Below are 25989 nucleotides of genomic sequence, written 5' to 3' on the forward strand. Positions count from 1 at the left end.
AAGTGGCTGCACAGCTGATACCATTGCCCTACTGAACCATTTGGGAAGGAATGGACACAAGGTGTCTCCTTCGAAATTGCAGTTCTGTCAGAAGAAAGTGAAATATTTGGGTCACCAAATAGAGAAAGGGTCACGGAGAATAATGAAGGAAAGAATAACAAGTGTACTTCAAATGAGTCCACCAAAGACAAGGAGGGAGGTGAGGAAGTTCTTGGGGATGGTGAGCTACTGTCGCCAGTGGATTCCCAACTTCTCGACTCTAGCAAAGCCTTTACTGAAACTGACTCAGAAGGATGCATTGGATGAAATTGAGCTGAAAGGAGATGAGATGGATGCTTTTATTGAATTGAAAGAATGCATGTGCAGGGCTCCAGCTTTAGGTATGCCTGATTACACAAAGCCTTTCACATTGTTTTGTCATGAACGTGATGCATGTTCTTTGTCTGTCTTGACCCAAGCCCATGGTGGCGTAAACAGACCAGTAGCGTATTTTTCAGCTACTTTGGATCCGGTCGCAGCAGCACTTCCAGGGTGTTTGCGCGCCGTAGCAGCAGTTGGTATCAGCCTCACTCAGAGTGAAGGAATAGTGATGGGACATCCATTAACAGTCATGGTCCCTCACTCAGTTGAGATACTTTTGACCCGCTCCCGAACTCAACACATGACTGGAGCAAGACTCACAAGGTATGAAACCATAATTCTGGGCTCACCGAATGTGCAGCTGAAAAGGTGCACTACGTTGAATCCAGCAACCTTGCTTCCTGGAGAAAATGCTGAAATTGAGAACGCTGAAGACGTCGAGCATGACTGTCTTCAGGTAACTGAATTTTGCACAAAACCCCGACCTGACATTAAGGATACCAAACTTGATGAAAATGACCAAATTATTTTTGTTGATGGGTCATGTTTAAGAGATGCAATGGGAATTTTGAAAGCAGGATATGCTGTATGTACTATAACAGGTGTCTTGGAAGCGTCCTGGCTTCAAGGAGTCTATTCTGCACAAGTAGCAGAGCTTGTAGCCCTTACCAGAGCATGTCAACTGTCCACATTGATGAAGGTTACCATTTATACTGATAGTCAGTATGGGTTTGGAATTGTGCACGACTTTGGGCAACTATGGTCACAGAGAGGTTTCCTGACTTCTTCAGGGTCCCCAGTGAAAAACGGGGAGAGAATAAGGGAATTGTTACATGCCATTCAAATGCCAGCCGAAATTGCAGTGGTAAAGTGTAGTGATCATACAAAAGGACAGGACTATGTTTCCTTGAGAAATGCATATGCGGATCAAGTCGCAAGATTTTGTGCCTTGAACTGTATACTGCTCAGGGATGAAGCAGCTGAAGCATTTGCTTTAAAGGTCGTAGATACAATGGATGAACTAAAAGCATTACAGAATAGCGTCAGGGAGGATGAAAAAGCTTCCTGGATTAAATCACAATGTACACAGAGACCAGATGAGTTATGGGTTTCAAATGAGGGAAAATATGTTTGACCAAATTGTCTCTTATCGCAGCTAGCGCGGTTCTATCATGGGCAGGCTCACCTAGGGAGAGATGCCATGATAAGATTGTTCAAAACTGATTGGTTTAACCCCAGATTTCGTCAAGCTGCAGAAGCAGTTTGCCATCGTTGTGTCATTTGCCAGCAGATGAACCCAGGAAAGGGAACAGTTGTGAACGCGAGCCACATTGGCAGGGCCAGTGGCCCGTTCAGCAGAATGCAGATGGACTTCATTGAGATGCCTGTGCATGGAGGTCTGAAATATGTGTTGGTGATTGTGTGCATTTTTAGTCACTGGATTGAAGCATACCCCACACGTAGAAATGACAGCCTTACAGTTGCAAAACTATTGTTGAGGGAGTTAATACCACATTTCGGATTCCCGATCTCTTTAGAATCAGATAGGGGAAGTCACTTCAATAACGAGGTAATAAAGTTACTTTGCGCAGCGCTGAACATTGAGCAAAAACTGCATTGTAGCTATCGCCCAGAAGCATCAGGACTGGTGGAGCAAATGAATGGTACACTGAAATCAAGAATGGCGAAAATATGTGCATCGACAAATTTGAAATGGCCTGACGCATTGCCCTTGGTGTTAATGTCAATGAGAAACACCCCTGACAGAAAGACTGGATTGTCTCCGCACAAAATACTCATGGGCAGGGCCATGAGACTTCCTGCAGTTCCCGCAAACGCGCTTTTGAATATTACAGATGATATGGTGTTAGACTACTGTTAGACTACTGCAAAGGTCTGGCTGACGTGGTTCGCTCTTTCTCTCACCAGGTGGAAGCAACCACCTTGCCACCGATCCAAGGTCCAGGACACACACTGAAAGCAGGTGACTGGGTCGTGGTAAAAAAGCACGTGAGGAAGTTGTGTCTGGAACCCCGTTGGAAAGGCCCTTTCCAAGTGATCCTGACGACAACTACCGCTGTGAAGTGTGCGGGGGTTCCCAACTGGATTCACGCCAGTCACACAAAGAAAGTATTGTGCCCGACAGATGAGGAAGTTGAAGCGCTGAAACTGCCAGTAGCTGATAATAAAGTGTTGAGCGCTGAGACCGAGCAAAACAGAACTGGAAGCGAACAGGCAGACATAGAGGAGAGAGAAATATTCTCTGAGGACGAAGCAACAGACTCACTTGGGGAAGACCAAGGAGAAACCTCAGACAGCGACGAAGCAGCTGAGGGCGACAAAGAACCTGAAGCAGCTGAAGGTAACAAAGAGCCTGAAGCAGCTGAAGGTGACAAAGAGCCTGAAGCAGCTGAAAGTGACACAGAGCCTGAGGAAAGTAACGGTGACAAAGGGCTCGAAAGAGGTGAAAAAGCAGGAGAGCCTGATCAGAGGAGGGCTTTCCCAGAAGCAGACGGTACAGAAAAAGAAAAGCAAAACGTGATTGTCTCCCCAGAACAAGGGGACAAGGCAGAACAGAACGAAACTGTTCAAACTTCCTCAGAAGAGATCGCAGGTCCATCAAATGGACACGGTGCAAAGAAAAGACAAAGTAGATCGCCAGTAAAACTAGGAACTAGAGAAAAGTTGAATGACGAAGGGCCAAAAGTGAAAGAGAAAAGAAAAGAAGTGTCTGTCGTGGTACCAACCTCAAGTGAAGGAAAAGACTTGACCAAAGAGGAAAGTACCAGTGAGGCAGAGTCAAAGAGAGATGCAAAATTGAAAAGGAAAAGGATACCGAACAGAAGATATTCCGGTCCTGAATGGGCATATGTAGTCCATGACGATTGGACTGACGAGTTTGTATCTCTTAGCCTCGAGAACGAAGAAGAAGAGATACCAATAGAAAAGAAAAGTTTTATGGACACTGTTGATTGAAAAGCTGATAATTGCTATAATCTAAGGTGATACAACCAGCTGAGACATTGCTAAACCGGATGAGACATTTGCTAACCTGATAAGACTTTGAAAACCTGATTGACTCTTAAACACGATTTAAGACAACGTTGCCAACTGAGAAAAAAAAGAAAAAAAAGAGAGAGTGAGTTATTGAACTTTGAAAAAAAATAAAAAAATAAAAATGAGTTATTGCCGAATTGAGACTGAGTTATTGCCGAATTGAGACTGAGTTATTGCCGAATTGAGACAAATGCTGCTAACCGGAAAGTGACTTGGCTCCTGAAGAAAACTGTGTGAACATTGCGCTCGTTCAGCTTTGTAACTGAGTTGCTAAATCGTTTCTTTTACAGGTGCTTCTAGCTCTCTGATTCTATACAGATCATGACGCAAAACAATAGAAAGAAATATTGTAAATATGTGTGTATAGGCCTGATAATTGTATGTGTACTAATAATAATGATAATGGTGCTTGCAATGCATGGTAAGAGTGAGAATGAGAAAATTGATGCTTCTACTCTTGCTCCTGTTACTGTCACTGAACTAACCGCACTGAAAAGACTAGAATTAGATGAGAGACACTTGCATGATAAAAAGGAGCTTTCGTATAATGTTTTCTATCGCTTGCTAACAGAATATGTTGAGACTATGGATGCGAAAGATTGTTATGTGTGTACACAGATACCGACATCGGTAACGGAAGGGGTGACTTATCATCACATGCCTCTTACATATGGGATTACATGTAGTATAGTAACTTCTAGATTTTATGGTCAAACCAACATACAGTATTTTTACTCAAATTATGATGTTACCTTTGCATATGTTCCTATAATCACGCAGCTAAGCCAGATTGCTAAAGATTGGGATGCTAAAATAATGAGAGAATTTTTCGAGCCAATGCAACCTTTTGAAACTGCTCACGCTCATAGGGAAAATCTTACCTGCTCCCTCTCTGCAGTAGAAATAAGCTTTTTAGATCGTACGGATGATAGAAGGGCACAAATGAATGCGAAATTAGAAAAAGAGCTACATAAGAGGACTTCAGTAGATAATTATGCTTTTGCTGCAATAAAGACACAAGGGAGAATAGCTTTAGATGCTTGGCATGTAGGGAAATTTTGTATATATCGAGGTGAATCTTATTATGATAACATTTTTGTAGGAGCGAGTGAATGTAAACATACGTTTATCTTTAAAGCCAAATGGACATTCATGCTGAACGGACTTGATCCTGTCATACCAGGTGTAAATTACATTTGTGGGCATAATGCCTATTATCGTCTTCCAAAAGGATGGTGGGGGAGATGTTATTTGGGTATTGTGTTCCCAAAGGTTTATCAACTGGATGACCTATCGATGATTCCAAAGACATCTGGATCCCATCGTATCCAGAAAAGAGAGACCGCAGCTGCTGTGGTAGGAGATATATTTGGAGCCATGATTCCTTCATTAGGAGTTGTGTTGAATTCCATCAAAATAAGAAAGTTGTCTACTATAGTGGATAACATGTTGACAAAGTTTTCAGGTGCTATAATCCTGATAGATGCTGAACTTGCAGCGGAAAGAGCTATGACTCTTCAAAATAGGCTTGCCTTAGACATTCTTTTAGCAAAGGATGGCGGCGTTTGCAAAATGCTTGGTGCACGACACTGTTGCACGTATATACCAGATAATAGTGTGAAGATTAAAACAATGCTTGCTAATCTAACAAAAGAGAGTGCAGATTTGAAGGAATTGAAAGAACCAGGAGTGTGGGAGAAGGTTGGAAAGGGACTTGCTTCAGTGGGAAATTGGCTTGGTGGCATTTGGAATGGAATCTTGCTAAAAATAATACAGGGAATTTTAATAGTACTGATTTGCATATTTGGAATTTGGGGAATAAAAAGGGGAATAATAATGATCATGGAAAGAATTAAAAGAAGGAAGGAAGAGAAAATGATGAAAAGAATGGCAGAAGAATACAAAGCAAGGACAAGGGGAACTAAAAGGCAAAGAGAACTGACAGAATTTTAATGGAATAAAATTTGTGGGAATAGTTTTGTGTGATGACAAGTAGTCATCAGAGGAGGGATTGATGAAGCTGAAATGAAGGTTTTTCATTTATTAGTGCATAAACGTAGTGCTGCAATAATCAAGTGTGACTTTAATCGAACTAAATAAGATTGTACGGGGACAAAATGTGCCCTCAGCGTAGTTTGCCAACATTTATAAGCGTGCTTCATATAATGTGATGTATTAGAATTTTACTAGTTTGACATAATCGTAAACGTGTGCCATGATTTGCTTGTTAGAAATGCTTTAGCTTAGCATAACTTTAGTGGAGGCTTTGGCCTAGTTGCCATGTCTCACGATTTAGATGCTCGTATTTTTCCGATGTGCTAATGAAACGTGTATTCTTGCTTGAAGCTGTACTTTTCCAGTGAGATCGTTCACATGCTTATCTTAAGGTTTCGTGCCAGCCTGGCATTTTTCTTCTTCACTCCAAGGTCAATCTGCAGGTGCAGACAATGGACGCTCTGAAAGTGAGTTAATTGGTAAAACATGTTGCAACTTACGTTCCCGACTCCAAGGATAATGTATGCTTAAGTAAAAGCTTGAGAACTGTTGTTTTTGATTGGACAATTTGAAGCTAACCTATGAACCCTCCAATGGAAGACCCTACTGGATTTGAACTGTTGTCTATTTAAACCAGGTGCACAAGGAAGAAAGCGGCCAATACCTATCGGACATTATTGCCTATCTTCTACGATGCCAAATGATGTTCGACGCCATTGTGAGAGACTTTGATGCTTTCTCTAATCGAGAGAAAGAGACTTTAAGTAATTCTCACCCTAGAGACTTTAACTTTGATTGCCTCTTTGCATGAAGTAATAGTTGTCCTTTTATCTTGCCGCCGCGAGGCAATTGCCCCGTCCACCCTGCCCCTTTGCCCCCGTCCCATGCTGATCGAATCCAGTACCTGTGAGACGAAGACTTCATTGAATGCTGATTGAATTTGGTAAATATGAAAGGAAACTTGTACAATTGCATTGTGTTTTCTTTTTAGGTAACCAACTGCTGATTTTGATAAGAGCCCTAGTTAGGAGTTTTCTAAATTAATGTTGCTAAATTGTTTTTGCATGAAGACCCACATGCTGATGCTAATTTGAGGTTAGATGAGGATTCATTTGATGCACGATGCAATTTGAGACCTTGTTATGCTGACTAAATGTATGCGATTAGCCCATTACAGATTGTAGTTTTAGTGGTTTGCGTTGCCATCATAGAAGGCATTGTTATTCAAATGCTGCATAGATTGCATCTGTTTCGCCGTTATGGACAGTTATTAATGTTCATTTACATATATCATTTGGTGTTGTGACACATTTATATTGTGCTAGCTTTGTTAATATAGGGAAATAAATGCATTAACTTTGAATAAACTGGTGTGGTTATTCATGACCGAAAGGTCATGGTTCGCCGAAATGTTTTCTGGATTAATTGTGAAGTGTTATGTTGATCAGGGTATTGCTTATGTTCGTTATTGATTATTGATTATTGACCTTGATTGATTACTCCCGGGTAAGGAGAGTCCCACTTGGGCAAAAGATTCATCGACCCAAGAGCGTCCAACTACAGGTAAATTATTAAGCTGGGAAACGCTCTATCAAAGGGACTTATATGTAATGTAAATATGCCAATTGTGGATATACTAATGTTACCATGATTTAGGGGAGAAGCCCATGCCCTTTATCACTGGTTAGCAGTGATAAAGTGCTCAGAGTCCTAAGGCCAATAAAACATTACAGCAACAAATCAAGAGGTAAAGGCAAAAAGTCTGGAGTAAGTCCACTCTAACGAGGCCACGTCTAAAAACATAAAGACAATGAGCACATTTTATTCAGGAAATCCTAAAAACGATATTGTATACTTTCCTGAGGATAAATTATCAAAGGAATTAGGAACTTTATCTGTAAGTCTTTTGTTGTGCTGGTTTCACCTGGAGTACAACTGGTGTTAGTTATTACACATGACCTCTATGTTTTGTATGAACCCTGGGCCTGATTTACGGTTTGATGGTCGGAACTCCATCCATGATTGTAGCAGAGCCCCTGATGCAAAATCATTTCTGGCATTTACAAAGGTGGCTGGAGCAAGGATGTTCCCATGCATCCACCCTTGTATTATGATGCACACCGATATTTAAAAAAAACTTGTAAACCTGGGTTTGCTCCAAAATAGTGTGCCTACCCGGCAGAGGCGCAACAAAGAGAAATATCCTTATTTCTCCTTGTTACTTCCTCTTTGCATGTGTGCTGCATTCTGCAACACACACAGAAAGTTCAATATCCTTCTTTGGATTGTTTGTGTGCAGAAAGATATACTTTCCTGCACAAACAAAATCATGTCCGTAACGTAGGCAACATTGCACTATGGTGCAAGGGTGCCTGTTCTGGTGTTAGGCAGCACACAGTGCACGAGAGCAAGGAGGGATAATGAATGCTCCATATCTTTCTTTCATGCAATGCAGTGCAGCATGCTTCCTTGCTGTGCCAAATAGCATACAAATTATTTAATGTGCCACATAATGTTCTTCCTCCAACAACCCCTAATCTGCTAAGCTGCCGGAGGATGTTTTTCGTTGACTGAGCCAATTAGGGCTTCAGCAATAGGAAACTTAAGAGCATCTGCTCTAAGTGAGGCACAACAACCAGTGGGTTGACATACAGGGTGCTCTGTTGTGTTTGCAATGGAGTACCATGTCTGCAAAACTCTCAAACAGTCCCTTCGTGTTTTATTATTATTATCTTGCATTTTAATTCTATTTTATTAAGATTTTGTTTTTGTTCTTATTTTTGCATCATGTGTCTTTTTTTATTTTACTTGAAAGTTCAAAAGACCAAAAGTGGAAAATAAAAGTGAATAGAAACTGATAACCCATGGGCACATTTTTGTTAGAATTCCACTTTTAGAAACTAAGGGGCATATTTATACTCTGTTTGCACTATTTGTGCATCATTTTTTATGCACAAATGGTGCAAACTTAACTCTATATTTATATTTTGACACTAGATGTGTCTAGCATCAAAATATAGGAGTCAATGTCATTTACATATGATGAACTTACTTAAAGAGCCTTTCTGCCACCTCTCTTCACCCATTGTTATGTCGATGTGTCATTCCCATTTTGCTTCCGCCCACTACAGCATACAGCATGGGGCATTAGATCAGCCTTCTTAACCCCTCCGCTGCCAGGCCTTTTCCCCCTCCTGTGCCGGGCCTTTTTTTGCCTATTTGGGGCAGTTCGCGCTTAGGCCCTCATAACTTTTTGTCCACATAAGCTAACCAAGCCAAATTTGCGTCCTTTTTTTCCAACATCCTAGGGATTCTAGAGGTACCCAGACTTTGTGGGTTCCCTTGAAGGAGGCCAAGAAATTGGCCAAAATACAGTGAAAATTTCGTTTTTTTCAAAAAAATTGGAAAAAGTGGCTGCAGAAGAAGGCTTGTGGTTTTTCCCCTGAAAATGGCATCAACAAAGGGTTTGCGGTGCTAAACTCAGCAGCTTCCCAGCTTTCAGGAACAGGCAGACTTGAATCAGAAAACCCAATTTTTCAACACAATTTTGGCATTTTACTGGGGCATACCCCATTTGTGCAATTTTTTGTGCTTTCAGCCTCCTTCCAGTCAGTGACAGGAATGGTCATGAAACCAATGCTGGATCCCAGAAACCTAAACATTTCTGAAAAGTAGAGAAAATTCTGAATTCAGCAAGGGGTCATTTGTGTAGATCCTACAAGGGTTTCCTACAGAAAATAACAGCTGAAAAAGAAAAATATTGAAATTGAGGTGAAAAAACCATCAATTTTTCTCTACGTTTTACTCTGTAACTTTTCCCTGCAATGTCAGAATATCGAAAGCAATATACCGTTACGTCTGCTGGACTCCTCTGGTTGCGGGGATATATAGGGCTTGTAGGTTCATCAAGAACCCGAGGAACCCAGAGCCAATAAATGAGCTGCACCCTGCAGTGCGTTTTCATTCTATACCGGGTATACAGCAATTCATTTGCTGAAATATAAGGAGTAAAAAATTGCTATCAAGAAAACCTTTGCATTTCCAAAAAGGGCACAAGATAAGGTGTTGAGGAGCAGTGGTTATTTGCACATCTCTGAATTCCGGGGTGACCATAGTAGCACGTGAATTACAGGGAATTTCTCAAATAGATGTCTTTTTTACACACACTCCTATATTTGGAAGGAAAAAATGTAGAGAAAGACAAGGGGCAATAGTACTTGTTTTGCTAATCTATGTTCCCCCAAGTCTCCCGATAAAAATGGTACCTCACTTGTGTGGGTAGGCCTAGCACCCGCGACAGGATATGCCCCAAAACACAACATGGACACATCACAGAAAACAGAGCTGTTTTTAGCAAAGTGACTACCTGTAGATTTTGGCCTCTAGCTCAGCCGCCACCTAGAGAAACCTACCAAACCTGTGCATTTCTGAAAACTAGAGACCTAGGGGAATCCAAGGAGGGGTGACTTGTGTGGCTCGGACCAGGTTCTGTTACCCAGAATCCTTTGCAAACCTCAAAATTTGGCTAAAAAAACACATGTTCCTCACATTTCTGTGGCAGAAAGTTATGGAATCTGAGAGGAGCCACAAATTTCCTTCCACCCAGCGTTCCCCCACGTCTCCCGATAAAAATTATACCTCACTTGTGTGGGTAGGCCTAGCACCCGCGACAGGATATGCCCCAAAACACAACGTGGACACATCACAGAAAACAGAGCTGTTTTTAGCAAAGTGACTACCTGTAGATTTTGGCCTCTAGCTCAGCCGCCACCTAGGGAAACCTACCAAACCTGTGCATTTCTGAAAACTAGAGACCTAGGGGAATCCAAGGAGGGGTGACTTGTGTGGCTCGGACCAGGTTCTGTTACCCAGAATCCTTTGCAAACCTCAAAATTTGGCTAAAAAAACACATGTTCCTCACATTTCTGTGGCAGAAAGTTCTGGAATCTGAGAGGAGCCACAAATTTCCTTCCACCCAGCGTTCCCCCACGTCTCCCGATAAAAATGATACCTCACTTGTGTGGGTAGGCCTAGCGCCCGCGACAGGATATACCCCAAAACACAACGTGGACATATCACAGAAAACAGAGCTGTTTTTAGCAAAGTGACTACCTGTAGATTTTGGCCTCTAGCTCAGCCGCCACCTAGGGAAACCTACCAAACCTGTGCATTTCTGAAAACTAGAGACCTAGGGGAATCCAAGGAGGGGTGACTTGCGGGGCTCGGACCAGGTTCTGTTACCCAGAATCCTTTGCAAACCTCAAAATTTGGCTAAAAAAACACATGTTCCTCACATTTCTGTGGCAGAAAGTTCTGGAATCTGAGAGGAGCCACAAATTTCCTTCCACCCAGCGTTCCCCCACGTCTCCCGATAAAAATGATACCTCACTTGTGTGGGTAGGCCTAGCGCCCGCGACAGGATATGCCCCAAAACACAACGTGGACATATCACAGAAAACAGAGCTGTTTTTAGCAAAGTGACTACCTGTAGATTTTGGCCTCTAGCTCAGCCGCCACCTAGGGAAACCTACCAAACCTGTGCATTTCTGAAAACTAGAGACCTAGGGGAATCCAAGGAGGGGTGACTTGCGGGGCTCGGACCAGGTTCTGTTACCCAGAATCCTTTGCAAACCTCAAAATTTGGCTAAAAAAACACATGTTCCTCACATTTCTGTGGCAGAAAGTTCTGGAATCTGAGAGGAGCCACAAATTTCCTTCCACCCAGCGTTCCCCCACGTCTCCCGATAAAAATGATACCTCACTTGTGTGGGTAGGCCTAGCGCCCGCGACAGGATATACCCCAAAACACAACGTGGACATATCACAGAAAACAGAGCTGTTTTTAGCAAAGTGACTACCTGTAGATTTTGGCCTCTAGCTCAGCCGCCACCTAGGGAAACCTACCAAACCTGTGCATTTCTAAAAACTAGAGACCTAGGGGAATCCAAGGAGGGGTGACTTGCGGGGCTCGGACCAGGTTCTGTTACCCAGAATCCTTTGCAAACCTCAAAATTTGGCTAAAAAAACACATGTTCCTCACATTTCTGTGGCAGAAAGTTCTGGAATCTGAGAGGAGCCACAAATTTCCTTCCACCCAGCGTTCCCCCACGTCTCCCGATAAAAATGATACCTCACTTGTGTGGGTAGGCCTAGCGCCCGCGACAGGATATGCCCCAAAACACAACGTGGACATATCACAGAAAACAGAGCTGTTTTTAGCAAAGTGACTACCTGTAGATTTTGGCCTCTAGCTCAGCCGCCACCAAGGGAAACCTACCAAACCTGTGCATTTCTGAAAACTAGAGACCTAGGGGAATCCAAGGAGGGGTGACTTGCGGGGCTCGGACCAGGTTCTGTTACCCAGAATCCTTTGCAAACCTCAAAATTTCGCTAAAAAAACACATGTTCCTCACATTTCTGTGGCAGAAAGTTCTGGAATCTGAGAGGAGCCACAAATTTCCTTCCACCCAGCGTTCCCCCACGTCTCCCGATAAAAATGATACCTCACTTGTGTGGGTAGGCCTAGCGCCCGCGACAGGATATGCCCCAAAACACAACGTGGACATATCACAGAAAACAGAGCTGTTTTTAGCAAAGTGACTACCTGTAGATTTTGGCCTCTAGCTCAGCCGCCACCTAGGGAAACCTACCAAACCTGTGCATTTCTGAAAACTAGAGACCTAGGGGAATCCAAGGAGGGGTGACTTGCGGGGCTCGGACCAGGTTCTGTTACCCAGAATCCTTTGCAAACCTCAAAATTTGGCTAAAAAAACACATGTTCCTCACATTTCTGTGGCAGAAAGTTCTGGAATCTGAGAGGAGCCACAAATTTCCTTCCACCCAGCGTTCCCCCATGTCTCCCGATAAAAATGATACCTCACTTGTGTGGGTAGGCCTAGCGCCCACGACAGGATATGCCCCAAAACACAACGTGGACATATCACAGAAAACAGAGCTGTTTTTAGCAAAGTGACTACCTGTAGATTTTGGCCTCTAGCTCAGCCGCCACCTAGGGAAACCTACCAAACCTGTGCATTTCTGAAAACTAGAGACCTAGGGGAATCCAAGGAGGGGTGACTTGCGGGGCTCGGACCAGGTTCTGTTACCCAGAATCCTTTGCAAATCTCAAAATTTGGCTAAATAAACACATGTTCCTCACATTTCTGTGGCAGAAAGTTCTGGAATCTGAGAGGAGCCACAAATTTCCTTCCACCCAGCGTTCCCCCACGTCTCCCAATAAAAATGATACCTCACTTGTGTGGGTAGGCCTAGCGCCCGCGACAGGATATGCCCCAAAACACAACGTGGACATATCACAGAAAACAGAGCTGTTTTTAGCAAAGTGACTACCTGTAGATTTTGGCCTCTAGCTCAGCCGCCACCTAGGGAAACCTACCAAACCTGTGCATTTCTGAAAACTAGAGTCCTTGGGGAATCCAAGGAGGGGTGACTTGCGGGGCTCGGACCAGGTTCTGTTACCCAGAATCCTTTGCAAACCTCAAAATTTGGCTAAAAAAACACATGTTCCTCACATTTCTGTGGCAGAAAGTTCTGGAATCTGAGAGGAGCCACAAATTTCCTTCCACCCAGCGTTCCCCCACGTCTCCCGATAAAAATGATACCTCACTTGTGTGGGTAGGCCTAGCGCCCGCGACAGGATATGCCCCAAAACACAACGTGGACATATCACAGAAAACAGAGCTGTTTTTAGCAAAGTGACTACCTGTAGATTTTGGCCTCTAGCTCAGCCGCCACCTAGGGAAACCTACCAAACCTGTGCATTTCTGAAAACTAGAGACCTAGGGGAATCCAAGGAGGGGTGACTTGCGGGGCTCGGACCAGGTTCTGTTACCCAGAATCCTTTGCAAATCTCAAACTTTGGCTAAAAAAACACATGTTCCTCACATTTCTGTGGCAGAAAGTTCTGGAATCTGAGAGGAGCCACAAATTTCCTTCCACCCAGCGTTCCCCCACGTCTCCCGATAAAAATGATACCTCACTTGTGTGGGTAGGCCTAGCGCCCGCGACAGGATATGCCCCAAAACACAACGTGGACATATCACAGAAAACAGAGCTGTTTTTAGCAAAATGACTATCTGTAGATTTTGGCCTCTAGCTCAGCCGGCACCTAGGGAAACCTACCAAACCTGTACATTTCTGAAAACTAGAGACCTAGGGGAATCCAAGGAGGGGTGACTTGTGTGGCTCGGACCAGGTTCTGTTACCCTGAATCCTTTGCAAACCTCAAAATTTGGCTAAAAAAACACATGTCCCTCACATTTCTGTGGCAGAAAGTTCTGGAATCTGAGAGGAGCTACAAATTTCCTTCCACCCAGCGTTCCCCCAAGTCTCCCGATAAAAATGATACCTCACTTGCGTGGGTAGGCCTAGCGCCGGCGACAGGAAACACCCCAAAGCGCAACGTGGACACATCCTAAATTTTGGAAAAAAACAGAGGTGTTTTTTGCAAAGTGCCTACCTGTAGATTTTGGCCTCTAGCTCAGCCGGCACCTAGGGAAACCTACCAAACCTGTGCATTTCTGAAAACTAGAGACCTAGGGGAATCCAAGGAGGGGTGACTTTCGGGGCTCGGACCAGGTTCTGTTTCCCAGAATCCTTTGCAAACCTCAAAATTTGGCTAAAAATACACATGTTACTCACATTTCTGTGGCAGAAAGTTCTGGAATCTGAGAGGAGCCACAAATTTCCTTCTACCCAGCGTTCCCCCAAGTCTCCCGATAAAAATTATACCTCACTTGTGTGGGTAGGACTAGCGCCCACGAAAGGAAAGGGCCCAAAACACAACGTGGACACATCACATTTTTTTATAAAAAGCAGTGCCTACCTGTGGATTTTGGCCTGTAGCTCAGCCGACACCTGAGGAAACCTAGCAAACCAGTGCATTTTTGAAAACTAGAAACCCAGGGGAATCCAAGATGGGGTAACTTGCGGGGCTCTGACCAGGTTATGTTACCCAGAATCTTTTGCAAACATCAAAATTTGGCCCAAAAAACACTTTTTCCTCTCATTTCGGTGACAGAAAGTTCTAGAATCTGAGAGGAGCCACAAATTTCCTTCCACCCAGCGTTCCCCTAAGTCTCTCGATAAAAATGGTACATCACTTCTGTGGGTAGGCCTAGCGCCCACAAAAGGAAATGGCCCAAAACACAACGTGGACACAACATATTTTTTCACAGAAAACAGAGGTGTTTTTTGCAAGGTGCCTACCTGTGGTGTTTGGCCTGTAGCTCAGCCGGCCCCAGGGGGGGGGGGCAGAAATGCCCTAAAATAAATTTGGCCCCCAACCCCCACCCTCCCCCGCCGGGAGCGACCCTTGCCTACGGGGTCGCTCCCCCTGCGTGACATTGGCACCAAAAAACAAATCCCCGGTGCCTAGTGGTTTCTGCCCCCTTGGGGGCAGGTTGACCTAAACTCAGCCAATCTGCCCCCAAGGGGGGCAGAAATGGCCTAAATACAATTTGTCCCCCAGGGGAGCGACTTTTGCCTGATGGGTCGCTCCCCATCTCTAAAAAAAAAAAACAAAGAAAAAAAAGAAAAATTCCCCTGGCGCCTAGAGGTTTCTGCCCCCCCCCCCCCCGGGGGCAGTTCGGCCTAATAATAGGCCGATCTGTCCCCCGGGGGGGCAGAAATGGCCTAAAATAAATTTGCCCCCCAACCCCCACCACCCCCCCGGGAGCGACCCTTGCCTACGGGGTCGCTCCCCCTGCGTGACATTGGCGCCAAAAAACAAATCCCCGGTGCCTAGTGGTTTCTGCCCCCTTGGGGGCAGATTGACCTAAAATTTGCCAATCTGCCCCCAGGGGGGCAGAAATGGTCTAAATACAATTTGCCCCCCCAGGGGAGCGACCCTTACCTGATGGGTCGCTCCCCATCTCTAAAAAAAGAAACAACAAAAAAAAAAAAAACACAAAAAAAAAATTGCCCTGGTGCCTAGAGTGTTCTGCCCCCCCCCCCCCCCAGGGGCAGTTCGGCCTAATAATAGGCCGATCTGTCCCCCGGGGGGGCAGAAATAGCCTAAAATAAATTTGCCCCCCCAACCCCCATCCCCCCCCCGGGAGCGACCCTTGCCTACGGGGTCGCTCCCCCTGCGTGACATTGGCGCCAAAAAACAAATCCCCGGTGCCTAGTGGTTTCTGCCCCCTTGGGGGCAGATTGACCTAAAATTGGCCAATCTGCCCCCAGGGGGGCAGAAATGGTCTAAATACAATTTGCCCCCCCAGGGGAGCGACCCTTGCCTGATGGGTCGCTCCCCATCTCTAAAAAAAGAAACAACAACAAAAAAAACACACAAAAAAAAAATTGCCCTGGAGCCTAGAGTGTTCTGCCCCCCCCCCCCGGGGGCAGTTCGGCCTAATAATAGGCCGATCTGTCCCCCGGGGGGGGCAGAAATGGCCTAAAATAAATTTGCCCCCCAACCCCCCCCCCCCGGGAGCGACCCTTGCCTACGGGGTCGCTCCCCCTGCGTGACATTGGCGCCAAAAAACAAATTCCCGGTGCCTAGTGGTTTCTGCCCCCTTGGGGGCAGATTGACCTAAAATTGGCCAATCTGCCCCCAGGGGGGCAGAAATGGTCTAAATACAATTTGCCCCCCCAGGGGAGCGACCCTTGCCTGATGGGTCGCTCCCCATCTCTAAAAAAAGAAACAACAAAAAAAAAAACACAAAAAAAAATTGCCCTGGCGCCTAGAGTGTTCTGCCCCCCCCCGGGGGCAGTTCGGCCTAATAATAGGCCGATCTGTCCCCCGGGGGGGCAGAAATGGCCTAAAATAAATTTGCCCCCCCAACCCCCACCGCCCCCCCGGGAGCGACCCTTGCCTACGGGGTCGCTCCCCCTGCGTGACATTGGCGCCAAAAAACAAATCCCCGGTGCCTAGTGGTTTCTGCCCCCTTGGGGGCAGATTGACCTAAAATTGGCCAATCTGCCCCCAGGGGGGCAGAAATGGTCTAAATACAATTTGCCCCCCCCAGGGGAGCGACCCTTGCCTGATGGGTCGCTCCCCATCTCTAAAAAAAGAAACAACAAAAAAAAAAAACACAAAAAAAAAATTGCCCTGGCGCCTAGAGTGTTCTGCTCCCCCCGGGGGCAGTTCGGCCTAATAATAGGCCGATCTGTCCCCCGGGGGGGCAGAAATGGCCTAAAATAAATTTGCCCCCCCAACCTCCACCCCCCCCCGGGAGCGACCCTTGCCTACGGGGTCGCTCCCCCTGCGTGACATTGGCGCCAAAAAACAAATCCCCGGTGCCTAGTGGTTTCTGCCCCCTAGGGGGCAGATTGACCTAAAATTGGCCAATCTGCCCCCAGGGGGGTAGAAATGGTCTAAATACAATTTGCCCCCCCAGGGGAGCGACCCTTGCCTGATGGGTCGCTCCCCATCTCTAAAAAAAGAAACAACAAAAAAAAAAACACAAAAAAAAATTGCCCTGGCGCCTAGAGTGTTCTGCCCCCCCCGGGGGCAGTTCGGCCTAATAATAGGCCGATCTGTCCCCCGGGGGGGCAGAAATGGCCTAAAATAAATTTGCCCCCCCAACCCCCACCACTCCCCCGGGAGCGACCCTTGCCTACGGGGTCGCTCCCCCTGCGTGACATTGGCGCCAAAAAACAAATCCCCGGTGCCTAGTGGTTTCTGCCCCCTTGGGGGCAGATTGACCTAAAATTGGCCAATCTGCCCCCAGGGGGGCAGAAATGGTCTAAATACAATTTGCCCCCCCCAGGGGAGCGACCCTTGCCTGATGGGTCGCTCCCCATCTCTAAAAAAAGAAACAACAAAAAAAAAAAAACACAAAAAAAAAATTGCCCTGGCGCCTAGAGTGTTCTGCCCCCCCCCCGGGGCAGTTCGGCCTAATAATAGGCCGATCTGTCCCCCGGGGGGGCAGAAATGGCCTAAAATAAATTTGCCCCCCCAACCTCCACCCCCCCCGGGAGCGACCCTTGCCTACGGGGTCGCTCCCCCTGCGTGACATTGGCGCCAAAAAACAAATCCCCGGTGCCTAGTGGTTTCTGCCCCCTAGGGGGCAGATTGACCTAAAATTGGCCAATCTGCCCCCAGGGGGGCAGAAATGGTCTAAATACAATTTGCCCCCCCAGGGGAGCGACCCTTGCCTGATGGGTCGCTCCCCATCTCTAAAAAAAGAAACAACAAAAAAAAAAAACACAAAAAAAAAATTGCCCTGGCGCCTAGAGTGTTCTGCCCCCCCCCGGGGGCAGTTCGGCCTAAAAATAGGCCGATCTGTCCCCCGGGGGGGCAGAAATGGCCTAAAATAAATTTGCCCCCCCAACCCCCACACCCCCCCCGGGAGCGACCCTTGCCTACGGGGTCGCTCCCCCTGCGTGACATTGGCGCCAAAAAACAAATCCCCGGTGCCTTGTGGTTTCTGCCCCCTTGGGGGCAGATTGACCCAAAATTGGCCAATCTGCCCCCAGGGGGGCAGAAATGGTCTAAATACAATTTGCCCCCCCAGGGGAGCGACCCTTGACTGATGGGTCGCTCACCATCTCTAAAAAAAGAAACAACAAAAAAAAAAAACACAAAAAAAAAATTGCCCTGGCGCCTAGAGTGTTCTGCCCCCCCCCGGGGGCAGTTCGGCCTAATAATAGGCCGATCTGTCCCCCGGGGGGGCAGAAATGGCCTAAAATAAATTTGCCCCCCCAACCCCCACACCCCCCCCCCCGGGAGCGACCCTTGCCTACGGGGTCGCTCCCCCTGCGTGACATTGGCGCCAAAAAACAAATCCCCGGTGCCTAGTGGTTTCTGCCCCCTAGGGGGCAGATTGACCTAAAATTGGCCAATCTGCCCCCAGGGGGGCAGAAATGGTCTAAATACAATTTGCCCCCCCAGGGGAGCGACCCTTGCCTGATGGGTCGCTCCCCATCTCTAAAAAAAGAAACAACAAAAAAAAAAAACACAAAAAAAAAATTGCCCTGGCGCCTAGAGTGTTCTGCCCCCCCCCCGGGGGCAGTTCGGCCTAAAAATAGGCCGATCTGTCCCCCGGGGGGGCAGAAATGGCCTAAAATAAATTTGCCCCCCCAACCGGCACACGCCCCCCCGGGAGCGACCCTTCCCGCTCCCCCTGCGTGACATTGGCGCCAAAAAACAAATCCCCGGTGCCTTGTGGTTTCTGCCCCCTTGGGGGCAGATTGACCTAAAATTGGCCAATCTGCCCCCAGGGGGGCAGAAATGGTCTAAATACAATTTGCCCCCCCAGGGGAGCGACCCTTGCCTGATGGGTCGCTCCCCATCTCTAAAAAAAGAAACAACAAAAAAAAAAAACACAAAAAAAAAATTGCCCTGGCGCCTAGAGTGTTCTGCCCCCCCCCCCGGGGGCAGTTCGGCCTAATAATAGGCCGATCTGTCCCCCGGGGGGGGCAGAAATGGCCTAAAATAAATTTGCCCCCCCACCCCCCACCGGGAGCGACCCTTGCCTACGGGGTCGCTCCCCCTGCGTGACATTGGCGCCAAAAAACAAATCCCCGGTGCCTAGTGGTTTCTGCCCCCTTGGGGGCAGATTGACCTAAAATCGGCCAATCTGCCCCCAGGGGGGCAGAAATGGTCTAAATACAATTTGCCCCCCAGGGGAGCGACCCTTGCCTGATGGGTCGCTCCCCATCTCTAAAAAAAAAAAAAGAACAAAAAAAAAAAACACAAAAAAAACATTTGCCCTGGCGCCTAGAGGTTTCTTCCCCCCCTGGGGGCAGATCGGCCTAATAATAGGCCGATCTGCCCCCAGGGGGGGCAGAAAAGGCCTTCCCAAAAAATTGCCCCCCCTGGGAGCGACCCTTGCCAAAGGGGTCGCTTTGTTGCGTGACATTCGCGCGCAAAAACAAACTCCCTGGTGTCTAATGGTTTCTGCCCCCCTTGGGGGCAGATTGGCCTTATCAAAATAGGCCAATCTGCCCCCAAGGGGGGCAGAAATGGCCTAAATATATATTGCCCCGTAGGGGAGCGACCCTTGCCTAAGGGATCGCTCCCCACCTAAAAAAAAAGAATTCATCACAAAAAAACAAAAAAAACAAAAATGGTCCCTGGTGCCTAGAGGTTTCTGCCCCCCCTGGGGGCAGATCGGCCTAATAATAGGCCAATCTGCCCCCAGGGGGGGCAGAAAAGGCCTTCCTAAAAAAATGCCCCCCTGGGAGCGACCCTTGCCCAAGGGGTCGCTCCCTTTTGCCAATTTCAAGAAAAAAAAAAAAATCCCTGGTGTCTAGTGGGGTTTCAAAAGCAGGATTGCAAGCAATCCAGCTTTTGAAACCTGTGAGAGACTTCAAAGGGAAGGAAATACATTTCCTTCCCTTTGAAGCCTCTCGGGGCCTCCCCCATGGGATTGAAAAAGAAATGCAAAAGCATTTCTTTTTCAATCGCGCTGGAAGCTCTGCTTCCAGCGCGATGGGGGAGACCCTGTGACTAATCAGCGCGCGCTCGCGCGCTGACGTCACAGGGGGGGTTGGGGGGGGTCGGGGGTGGGAGGGGAAGGGCTTCCCCTTCCATCCCTGACTTGGGGGGGTGGGGGGGAACCCCACAGAGGGAGCGAGAGCGCTCCCTCTGGGCTGTGTGCCGAGGACGTAGTGGTTACGTCCTCGGCACAGCAGCACTGTGCCGCAGGACGTAACCACTACGTCCGCGGCACAGAAGGGGTTAAGCCTCTGGTTAACGTCACTTTGGGAGACTGCATTTTACTGTTTCACAACGTGAACATCCGCACACAAGGTAGTTCCCTTCAATGTTGCCTGATGTGAAAGTAGGATGGATTTGAAGTGAGTACATTCCTGCTTTATCATTTCCTGTCTCATTCAATGCTGTTGTAAATTCCTTTTGAGGTGGACTACTGCTATTTCACAGAAAACCATATTGCATTCCTGGACTTGGTTTCACAAGTGATTCTTTAATAAATATTGCCCAGGAAGAAAAACAAACGTTGCCATATTCATTCTGCAGCACACTTGTAACAGTTTTATTTAAACATAGGTTGGGTGTAATTTGGGTTTTAGTATCAAATGTTTTCTTTTTTTCTTTTTTGTATTTTTTCCTTTCTTTTTTCCTTTTCCTTTTTCTTTCCTCGTTTCTTTCCTTCTTTTTGCCTTCCTCCTTTTCTTTTCTTTATTTCTTCCTTTCTTTTCTGCTGTCTTTCCATCTTTCACTCTATCTCTCTTTATTTCTTTTTCTTTCTTTTTGGCTTCTTTCTTTATTCTTTCCTTCGTTCCTTCCTCTTTCTCTACTTCTTTCTTTCATTCTTTCTTTCATTTCATGTCTTTCTTTCTGTTGTGCCTTTTTTCATGCTTTCTCTTTTCTTGTGTCTTTTTGTTTCTTTCTTTGTTGTGTATTTTCCTTTTTTCTTTCTGTTCTTTCTGTTTTGCTCTCTTCTTTTGTTCTTCCTTCTTTCCTTTTTTCTTTCTTTTTATATCTTTATTTCTTGCCTTCATTACTTGTTCCTCCCTTTCTTTTTTCTTTTATCATCTTTCTTTCTTTCTTTTTTCTTTGTTTCTTTCTTTCACCTTCTTTACTTCTTCATTTCTTTTTGTCTTCTTTCATTTTTTCTATCCTTCTTTCTTTTTGACTTCTTTCCATTGTTCTTTTTTGCTTTCTTTCTTTTCCTTTCCTTCTTTCTTTCTTGCTTCCTTTTGTTCTTTCATTCTCTCTTTTTTCTTTCTTTCTTTCTTTCTTTCTTTTTGCCTTCTTAAATTCTTCCTTTATTTTATTCCTTCTTTCCGTTCTTGTTTGCCCTTTCCTTCTTTTTGTTTTCTTTCTTCCCTTCTTTCTCTATTTTGCCTTTTCTTCTTCTTTTAATTCCTTCTTTTCTTTTTCTTTCCCTCTTCCTTCTTTGCCTGCTTTCCTTCCGCCCTCTCTTTTTCCTTTTTGCCTTCCTTCCCTTTTTGCCTCCCTCCATTCCTTCCTTTTTGCCTTCTGTCAGTTTTTGACCTTCTTCCATCCCTTTTTTCTGCTTTTCTTTCTTTTTATCTTCCTTCCTACATTTCCTTCCTTCGTTCCTTCTTTTCTTACTTACTTTCTTCCCTTCTATCTTGCCATCTTTCCCAAAGGCATGGCTGGCAGCCAATGCCAGACCAATGGTTTTCTTAGGTCTGTGTTAGCCAAGACCTCTGGATTTTACTAAAAGTATGTTTGGCATAGTTACTTGTAGAGGTTTTCAGCCAGGCTTCACTCAAAGTCTACGATTGTATCATTCACATTTTTCTTCCAGGCACTTCAGCATGTTAAAGGGCAATGTTAGCCGACTTCAGTTGTTGACTGACTTCACTTCATGCTACCCTTTCACAGTGAGCAGATCCACACATACTTTTTTCCTTCCCTTCAGTGCCAGTGTATCAAAATAATGTGTATATTAATGGCGTTGCCAATGCTTTTTAAATCGTTACGCAGCCACTCCGGTGTTTGATGTGGTTCCTCTTCCAGTTGCTGACCTCCGCACAGAATATTACTTTGTCTATAATTATTTCCGAAGCAATTTTTAAGTGCGGGTAAGGCATTTATGTCAGGAAAGCTGGCGAGGTGTGACTACAGTCAATCCCACAGATGGTTCACTGTAAGGGGCAGTCAGAATGGCTGTGAAGAAAGCTTTAGAAAGTAGTAGAACGTGTTTTTCAGCCCTCTGTCGGGTCGAGGTTTGCCTTACTTCTGCCAGGTTTTACTTACTGATCTTCAAGCATAAAATTATCGTCTGTATAGTGTGTGTTTTTTTTTTAATCTCTTTCTCCAACAAAGCTCACAGCCTTTCACAGAGGAGCCCACGTGGAGACCTCCCTGCTCTGTAAAGCTTCCAGGCACCACGGTTTATTTTACTCAAAATGAATGGATTGCAAAATGACTTTCCAGATTGCGAGTTCTAAATCAAAACGAGTGTCAGTTCTGGAATTGAGCAGCTGAGTGGCTGGTTTCTGGTTTTCACGAATACCTTAGGGCTCCTAACACGGACATTCATTATTGTCTGCATTCAGAGCACCTGCGTGTGCTTCGAACAGGTCACTAAAACAATAACTCACGTAGTATCGGCATCGCAGTGATTTGTGGCGCGGGCGCCTCCTACGCTTTACACTGCACGCCATGCTTGCTGTATGTCTGAAATATAAGGAGGGCGCGCCTTTTGCGTTCAGTTGACATGACCATATATTATGGACCGTACACAGTAGAACAAAAAACATAGTAAGTCTAGAGGCCCAACGTTTTTCTTGGGAGTCTGCCGGGGTTGAACTGGGGCAGAAAATAGGCTCGGGAACCAAAATAAAAAAGGTTCACTTTAGTGAATTAGTAAACTGAAAAAACGGCCCATTTTTGCAAATGGACCAGTGGTGAACTTGTAGAGATACTAATTACGAGTGTTTTGCAGGGTATGGTGAACTTCATGGACCTAAGCTTACTGCAGTCGATATTTGTTTTAATATCAGGGAAATCCCCAATAAAAACGCCCCAACGGACCATTCAAAAGGTCCACAAACAGCCAAGATATCCGTCTACATAGTGACTGCCTAAGTGCCCCATAGGTCAGACAGACTCTGCGACCTGCCGCTTCTGGTGCCCAATGCTGAGGATTATGATATGAGGACCAAAGCTCACATGAACAGCTGCCCTCTTACATACCCTCTTATCACAAGATGAGGGGCTGTAAGCTTTCAATACATTGCAAGTCAGTCCTCCTAAAGAAGTTCACAGTTGACATATAGTAACCAAAACTTTCAAGCGGGAGCAGACTGCGGCAGAAAATAGAAAATATGCTGTTACACTATAATAAAATAGCCCCCCATTAGTGAATTAGAAAACCAAAAACGTGGCCCATGTTTGCAACCTGGGGCAGTTTTGAAGCTGTAAAGAGACACTACATAAGTGTTCTTCAAAGCATGGAAGACTGCATGGATTTGAGTTTGCTGCAGGGAATGTTTGTTTTAATATCACGGTTATCAACAGTAAAAACCTACCCAGATTAACCTAAAGCAAACCCACAAACAGCGAAAAATACGCACATGCAGTGACCTGTCACAACAACCCACCAGGCACTGTCTGATTGCCTTGTAGGCCAGTCCGACCCTGCATTCAAGGTACTGTTACACACCTCCATATGAACATGCCAGACAAAAGATAGCAAATCGCTTATGTTCTGTAGTATATTTTCCAATAGTGATAAAAGCCCTTGACAGTACATACTTGTTACTGCCGCTACCAGTCACCCACTACATCTCTGTATCAATCGAAAACACTAGTACTAGTCAACCGTCATTACAGCACTCAGCTTTCATGTCAATTAAAGCAAGTTAAGAGACCCTTGTAGCCTTCAATTGACTAACTGTTATACACTGGGATCCAATAAGATCTGCTAAAATGGAGGCTACTAGAAGAATATGACTATCCTAGACAATCCCCAGTTGATTGGCAATTCATTGACACTCCAGCAGTATATGTTGATGTCAGTTGTAAACCCCGATACCTGAGTCCAGCAGGGAAACTGAAGTTGCACACACAGATAGAATAACAGCCTACTTTCAGCATTTTAAAGTATGTATGTAGGTACCTATTTATGTATGTGGTATTTGTATAGCACAAACCTATTCAAAGAGCAGCAGAGCTCAGACAAGTCTATGGTGCTCCTCTACAGAACACCAATAGTATTTAAGATCAGCATGACCTGTTCTATATTGAATGACAAATCTATAAAGAAGGCTGTAGATACAGACATCACATAATACCTGCATTGATATCCAAATTATATGGAAGGTGCAAATTCATATCAGAACTGCAAAATGTGCAGGGTTGTGAAAATTCTTAATTTTTTTTGCTGGATGGACAGGTTTAAGCAAACAATATGGTGCAGGAGGCATTTAGTATTCCAGTCATTTCACTTGATGGTATGTTTCTGGAGTTTTGAATCCAAGGTATGCTCTTGCATTCAATTTTTGCACGAGATACCTCAAACACAAATTGGCCATCTTTCATGTGATTTTACTTAACATTAGTACAAATTCATGAATTCATTTTAGTTTTGCAAATTCACATACTACTACCCAACATTCTACACAGTGCAAAGATGTGTCAGAGGGCATTCATTCCAAATCACTACCCCATGACCAAGAAACCCAATCACCTGAAACAATTACAATGAAAACATAATGAGGAGTTTTGGAGGGGGGTGTAAGGTGTGATATTGGTGCATGAAGTGAGAGGGCTTTGGCAGTCCACCTAAAATAAAAGGATTGCGGGTGACCAAGATAACAAATAATGTTTTTCGGTTTCTTCATAATCTGGCCGAGCAAAAGGGTTACATTATCCTGACATAGATATGGGTAAGAGTTAATGAAAACAAAATTACATGACGCCGACATTTTATACTTGAGCATGAATCCACAGTGCAAATGGGCATTCCTTACCACTTCAACCACGCCTGACAAATGTACCCGATTGCATTGCCTTAAAGCGCAATATCATGTTAAGGATTTCGAGGGCACTGGGCAATATATTTTTTGGGACCCCAGTTTGGAATTTTATTTCCAATTCTTTGCTAATTCAACCCTATGTTGCCTAACAATATTGAATTATATGTTAAGGTCAAGGTCCAAAAATACGCAGAAGTGATTTACAGAGAAAATTCACTTTTCCAGGGGGTGCCTTGGAAGGGCTTGGTCAATGCCTTAAAACATATCTGTTAAAGCGCAGATATGTCTTGCAAAGAAATGTATTTTTTCAACTGCACACCATATGATCAATCTTTGCAGTGCAGTCCAAATCAAAGCAATGTGGTTCCCACTGTGCCATCTGCAAGGCATCTGCTTTAAATATAAATCTATGTAGAGCTGTATTTTGGTGTACGTGCTCTTGCTGTGTGGGATATTTGATATATCAATTTGTTGTTCATTGAGCAAACACGAGTCCACTTATCAGGTTGCCAGCATGATATTTCAATTTTCTATCACACACGTGCTGCAGAAGCATCGTTCGTGTGATATATGCAGGGCCACTGGAATTATATGATTATGCGGCTGCAGCGATTTTTGCATAAGTGTAGATTTGCAACATCTGCCACCTAATCCATCATTTGCTGCATAATTTGCAGAGTATTACAAAAAAATGTGTTTCTAGTTCAAATGGTTCCAAAATTAATAAAACACAGCAAAACGATTTACAGTGCAGTGAAAGGCCCTTTGGAAAGTTTGGGTGGTAACCTTTCTGCAGCTTATTACTATATTTAGGAGTTAAACTGGTTGTAACAAAATGCAAATAACACCCAGACAATGTTAACAAGTTTCAAAATGACAAAATAATGAAGTAATACTATCACAAAATGTGCTGCAAAATGCTGCATCATTTGCCTTTACTTGCTGCACAATTTACTTGACGCTGCTGCCTAATTTGGTCCTCTTCTGACGCATAATCCCAGTGGCCCTAGCTATACATGTAAAACGTGCCATGAATGCACAGTGTAGATTATATATGGCATGATTTGTGCCTGATGTTTTGCACTTTGTGCAGAGGAGCATGCACGCTTTTGTTTGTGCCATTTGTTTTCAGGTTTGTTCAAGGTGTAATAGGAAGTGAAAGGAAGGGCCACATGAACCCATGCAGATATT

Source organism: Pleurodeles waltl, chromosome 5 (genome assembly GCF_031143425.1).
Source record: "Pleurodeles waltl isolate 20211129_DDA chromosome 5, aPleWal1.hap1.20221129, whole genome shotgun sequence".
NCBI classification, from domain to species: Eukaryota; Metazoa; Chordata; class Amphibia; order Caudata; family Salamandridae; genus Pleurodeles; species Pleurodeles waltl.